Here is a 6,000-nt window from a genome sequence, read left to right as displayed (position 1 = left end):
GCAATGGTATCCCCTGGAAACGAACAGGCACTCCAGGACAGGCACTCCAAGCCATCCCAAATCAAAGGGAGTTTGTGTCCTGAAATATCACATTCCCTACAAAGTTCTAAAAAGTTCTCTCTTCGCCGAGACTATTTTGTTTCTAGTCCTGTAAAATTGTTCTTTAAAAAGTTATTCCCCCATACCCAAACACCTTCATGTAGAGATTTCATATGGCATTTCCCCATAATGTATTTTGAAATGTTTGTTTAGTTCTTGGAACTCCTGACATCCATTTTTCCTCCATCTCTGTTACATAGGGGTATGGGTTGGATGTTTTTTGTACGTTTTATTTTTTTCTTCATTCAAAATACCTTGTGTAAGGTATCTGTCATTCAGGCAGGGTTAAGGAGAAACAGACGAGGCGATAAAGAGAGTAAGTCTAGGTGTGAGCCAGGCTTTAATGAGGTCTCTCTGCGATCCAAAAGGTACATCCATCAGAGTTGTCCGTTACTTCGCCATCTATTTGTTCATGTTCCACCCAGTATCTGATCCAATTTAATACCAGCCTCCAAGAATTCCTGTGTCCAGGTGATCTTTCAGTTCAATGGCATTCATGTACTCAGCATGTGTCCGATCTCAACAAAAACCTGAAAAAGTAAGAATACAGACTTACATTTATTGCTGATAGAAAAATCACAGTTTACAGTATATATACTCTTTTTTAATACCACTAACCTGCCTAGACATTTTTTGGATAATTCGTTATGTTTAGGTGTCTTAAGTCTAGCTATGGTGTTGCCCCTAAATTGGTGAGTGCAGAAATTTTAAAGTAGTTTGTATATGCGACCATGTGTTGAATGCATGTACCCAGGAGACATCAGCCTTGCTTTAGGACCAGGGCCAGCTCAGTCCTGACCTCCTGGTTGCCTGGCCAGTCCAAGTAGTATACTATACATAGTTCAGATCGTTTCAAAACATCAGCGCATAAAATGTCAATCTAACTAAAGACTAAGAAAACACAAAAGGCCTCCTGTCTTCTAAACTAAAGAACTGCAGGGCTGAATCGCTATCAACAATAAGCCCAGCACCCACATATTAAATTCATTATTAAGATTGATAATGGCAAACTCTCCAAATCCTGCCTTCAGGGTGGTGTTAATTGTTTAGGTGTGCTCCATCACCACCGGTCTGGTCACACAATGCCGATTAAAAACATTTGAAGTCAACACAGGTCAGTGAATGCTGTAAATGTTATTTGTGGGTATGATCTTGCAATGAGTTGTGGTGGTGTTGTCATGAACCTGGCTTGACCTTGCATAACACAGTTTCAGAGGAGCCAGTCCCTGCAACAGTGCACATCACCTCTGAGCCCAAGAGCCTGAACCTGCCCACAGGCCCAACAGTCCCAAGACCTGCCAACAGACCCTGAACCTGCCCACAGGCCCAACAGTCCCACGACCTGCCAACAGACCCTGAACCTGCCCACAGGCCCAACAGTCCCACGACCTGCCAACAGACCCTGAACCTGCCCACAGGCCCAACAGTCCCACGACCTGCCAACAGACCCTGAACCTGCCCACAGGCCCAACAGTCCCACGACCTGCCAACAGACCCTGAACCTGCCCACAGGCCCAACAGTCCCACGACCTGCCCACAGGCCCAACAGTCCCAGGAACTGCCCACAGACCCTGAACCTGCCCACAGGCCCAACAGTCCCAGGAACTGCCCACAGGCCCAACAGTCCCACGACCTGCCCACAGACCCTGAACCTGCCCACAGGCCCAACAGTCCCACGACCTGCCCACAGACCCTGAACCTGCCTACAGGCCCAACAGTCCCCGGACCTGCCCACAGACCCTGAACCTGCCCACAGGCCCAACAGTCCCAGGAACTGCCCACAGGCCCAACAGTCCCAGGACCTGCCAACAGGCCCTGAACACTGTGCCGAATCACTTCTTTTTGCCACACGTTACGCAGCAAGATTTATTTTGGACAAAACATAATCCCATTACATAATCACTTTATGTATTCATCCCTCTTGGACTTTTCCACATTTTATTGTGTTACAACATCTAAATCGATTTAATTTTGAGTTTCTGCAACTGATCAACAAAGAAGGGTCCATGGTGTATAAGTGAAAAATCTACAAATTGCTATAAATTAATTTCAAATACAAAACAGAAAATAACTGACTGCATAGGTATTCACCCCCTTTAGTCAATATTGGGCAGATGCACCTTTGGCAGCAAAACCAGACATGAGTTTATTTAGATACCAACTCAGTCTTTACCATCTTTGCATATCTGGACACAACAATTATTCCCATTCTTCTTTCCAATGTCGGCAAACCTCTGTTAAGTTGAATGTGGAACTTTGGTGATCTGCTATTTTCAATTCTTTCTACATATTCTCGATCAATTGGATTGACTCAAGAAACATTCACAGACTTTTCCCGAGGTCATTCTAGCGTTGTCGTGGCTGTGTGCTTTGGGTTTTTGTCAAGCTGAAAAATGTATCTTCACCTCAGTCTGAGGTCCTGTGTGCTCTGGCTCAGGTTTTCTTCAAGGACCTCAATGTATTTTGCTATGTTCAGCCTTATCTCAATCCCTACCTCTGAGAAGCATGCTTCATGCTAGGGACAGTGTTCTCAGGATGATGTGTGGTGTTAGGCTTGTGTCAAACAGCGCTTAGCGTTGGGTCCAAAAGAACTCTATGAAACTATATGATTTTCCACATGGTCTCAGTCTCCCACATGCCTTCTGGCAAACTCTAGCCGGGTTTTAATGTGAGCATTACCTCTCGTCAAACATTACCAATGGTTTGACAATGGTTGACAAAAGTTTTACCTAATCCGAAAACTGTACGTTTGACTTGACAGTTTGCAAAGTATTATTACATTTTCATTCACTTGACTATTGTAGAATATTGGTGGAATACAGCATCAAAACAGATGGTGGTGCTGCACACATTGGAATACAAATCAGATTATTGTAAGACAACCTTAAATCTAGACGATAAAGAGAAAAAGGTATTTGCGACTGGAAGTGGGTTAGACCAGCTAAGTCTTACCAGTGGCTAGCCATGCCAAAGGGCATTACGTGTGCCTGATCAAGCTTTCAGAGACTAATGGAACTGGATCTTGGTGGTTTGCACCTACCTTGTACAGTATACTATAATTACATCAATCACATCTTCAGATCCCTCAGGATACCATCTGCCGTCTCATCAGGAGCATGCCCAGACGTTGTCAGAGTGCATACAGGCACGTGTGGGCCATACACACTACTGAGTCACATTATGAGTCATTGTGTAAGTTGGAACAGCCTGCGATTTCAATTGTTTACTTAGATTTTCGGTGTGAGTTTGAATCTAGCCCTCAATCGGTTGGTGATTTTGGTCTCCATTGACCGTTGTTACAACATTTTGTTTTCAACCAATTACACAATGCACAGTAAAGTTTTTGATCTTTAATATGTTTCCTTCATTGAGATCCGATGTATGATATTTGTTGATATGTATGATATGTGTTACTTTACCTTTTTTGAGCAGTGTAGTTTGTAGGGATGAGTTTGAGTACCCTACATTCTATTTATAATTCCTGATCACTAACTCACTTCTCTAGTAACGTGCAGACTACATTAACACACCAACCAGCTCCCTTTGCTATTACTGTGTGGAAGTGCCAGCTTTGACTGGAAAAGCATTCTCCCGTTCTGTAATGCTTATCTTATTTGTTCACTTGTGTGATGCAATTCTGTAACACATGGCAATATTTTCAGGTAGATCATTTTCTTTGCCTAGAAGTATGGCATTCCATTAGCCAACTGCATTGCACTAAAAGAAACGGCAGATGTAACCAGATTTGGGCAAGTACACATTTTTTAAATATACTGGAGTACTCAAGCACTAGATTACTGGAAATTCATATTCCCAGTGTATATTGTGATATTTATTGACATTGAATAATATGAGAAACAAATATCCTGATAACTTTCTTTTGGGAATATCGCCTAGCCCTAGCGCCACCTTTGAGCACCTTTGAGCACCTTTGAGAGAAGCTGGATTGAAGTTGAATCCTTCCAAATGCCACCTTGCTAAAGCCTTTGTCACCATCCTGGGACATAATGTCTCTAAAGATGGGAGGCAACTTAACCCTTCCAACATGGCCAGCCCCAAAATTCCCAGAAACACTTTATGCTCAGACACACAAGATTGCTCCTGTCATCAGGACTCATTAGCTGCCAGGCAGCTTTTGCAATTCTGAAAAGATACCCCCCTCTCATGGCTTTTTCAGGAATAGTCATGTTTTGCTGTATACAAATGCTTCTTAGCATGATATTTGTGCAGTGTTGTCACAGAAAATAAACTCAAAGGGACATGTTATGTAATATACTGTATATATTTCCATATTGAAGCCATTTAATTAGTTAGAACAATGTGGAGTGCAAAATCATTTGGGGTTTATCTTAACCGAAGACCTGGGATGTACCGAGAAATCCAGATCCTGCTGAAATCCTTTACTGCAGAATTTAGTTGAAAAAAAAGTACCCCAATACCTCGAAATACATAAATACAAGGTCCTCCAATTTATTTAAAATATGAAAGGGAAATATAAACTGAACTTTGAAATGTTTAACAAATGTTATCTTGGCGCATGTGGTGAGGAGTAGGCCAGTACATGCCATCATAGGCCATGAAGGGAAATTCGGTACCCCAGATGACTAGATGTTTTCTCACTCTTTAAAGTGTACAACACTGAGTCAACTAGGAAAGCTCTCGGTACTCCAGATGACTAGGTGTATTTTCACTCTTTAAAGTGTACAACACTGAGTCAACTAGGAAAGCTCTCGGTACTCCAGATGACTAGGTGTATTTTCACTCTTTAAAGTGTACAACACTGAGTCAACTAGGAAATCTCTCGGTGTATTCTCACTATTTCAAGGCTAACCTGATGGACACATAAGTGTGAACTCAAAAAGCTGACCAGCTGTGTCTCAGGCTGTAGTTTTCATTTTGCTCAAGGACACCACAATCATCCTTGGAAATCAAGGTAACATGTCCTAATGCCTATTGTGCCTATCTCACTCATTGCTGTCATTCATCATAAAGTGCTTTAAGAGCCTTGTCATAGACCACTCCAATTTGCCTACTGCTCAGCATCCTGGCTGCCTTAACCACGACCTGACACAGAAAACTGCAGGCGGAAGCACATCATTGGGGATGTGCTTCCGTCAAAAGAATGTAACATTATCATTCTCAACCCTTAACACCCCAGGTGCTGTTCATCCGCTTGCTGTTGGTCAGATGGGGTGTTTACCGACACATACAAAGTCACATATTACAAGGCTCAGAAACATTTTCTATTTATATGGAATCAAGCTGTCAAACACCATTTTGTCGATCTACACTGACTTCGTTCATTTGAGCGCAAATATTCATGCACACAGTCACCCACACAAACAGACAAATACACTCAGACAGTGTGAATATTTACACTTGACATCTAGTGCTGATTATGTGTTTTGCTGCTACTGCTGCTGATTATTATCACTACATGTTTTATATCGCAACCTGGTCTCAAGAACCTGCGTAGACTATTTTACGAAAATCCATGGCACCCGATTTCGTATGATATGTGTCGTTACGTTAGGTTATATTACAATGTATGATATATTACGAAATTATTCAAATGTAACATATCTTACGAACGCTATTACAACGTATCAAATGTTACGACCGCTATTAAAAAGTAAAATAGAATATGAACGCCAGAAAAACGTATTATATTTTATGAACGGTATGAAAGACGATTTTTTGACAAAATGTTAGACATGCATTTTTAACCGGCAATGTTTGGATTACAAGGCCATTGCCTTGCCCACTGACTAGACATGGGGATTTAGGATGAGTAACAGCAATAGCAAGGTTGCTAGTATATGTTATAAAAGCATTTTATCGTCAACGTTATGTTGACGTTAGACATCACAGCACTGGGGTTAGGGTTAAGGTTAGATCTCA

The 6,000-nt window shown here is 41.9% G+C and overlaps 1 protein-coding gene across 1 annotated transcript in view; it reads right to left on the bottom strand.

Moving 5' to 3' along the window:
- Window positions 1-331: 331 nt before the first annotated feature.
- Window positions 332-6,000, bottom strand: part of LOC105016871 (CUGBP, Elav-like family member 4) — a 110,899-nt gene continuing 105,230 nt past the window's right edge. The window contains 1 exon segment of the mRNA XM_020055210.2: window positions 332-629. The gene's annotated coding sequence lies outside the window, so the exon portion shown is untranslated.

The sequence above is a fragment of the Esox lucius genome, chromosome 17 (genome assembly GCF_011004845.1).
Source record: "Esox lucius isolate fEsoLuc1 chromosome 17, fEsoLuc1.pri, whole genome shotgun sequence".
Classification (NCBI taxonomy): Eukaryota; Metazoa; Chordata; class Actinopteri; order Esociformes; family Esocidae; genus Esox; species Esox lucius.
This window is presented reverse-complemented; position numbering and strand designations above follow the sequence as displayed.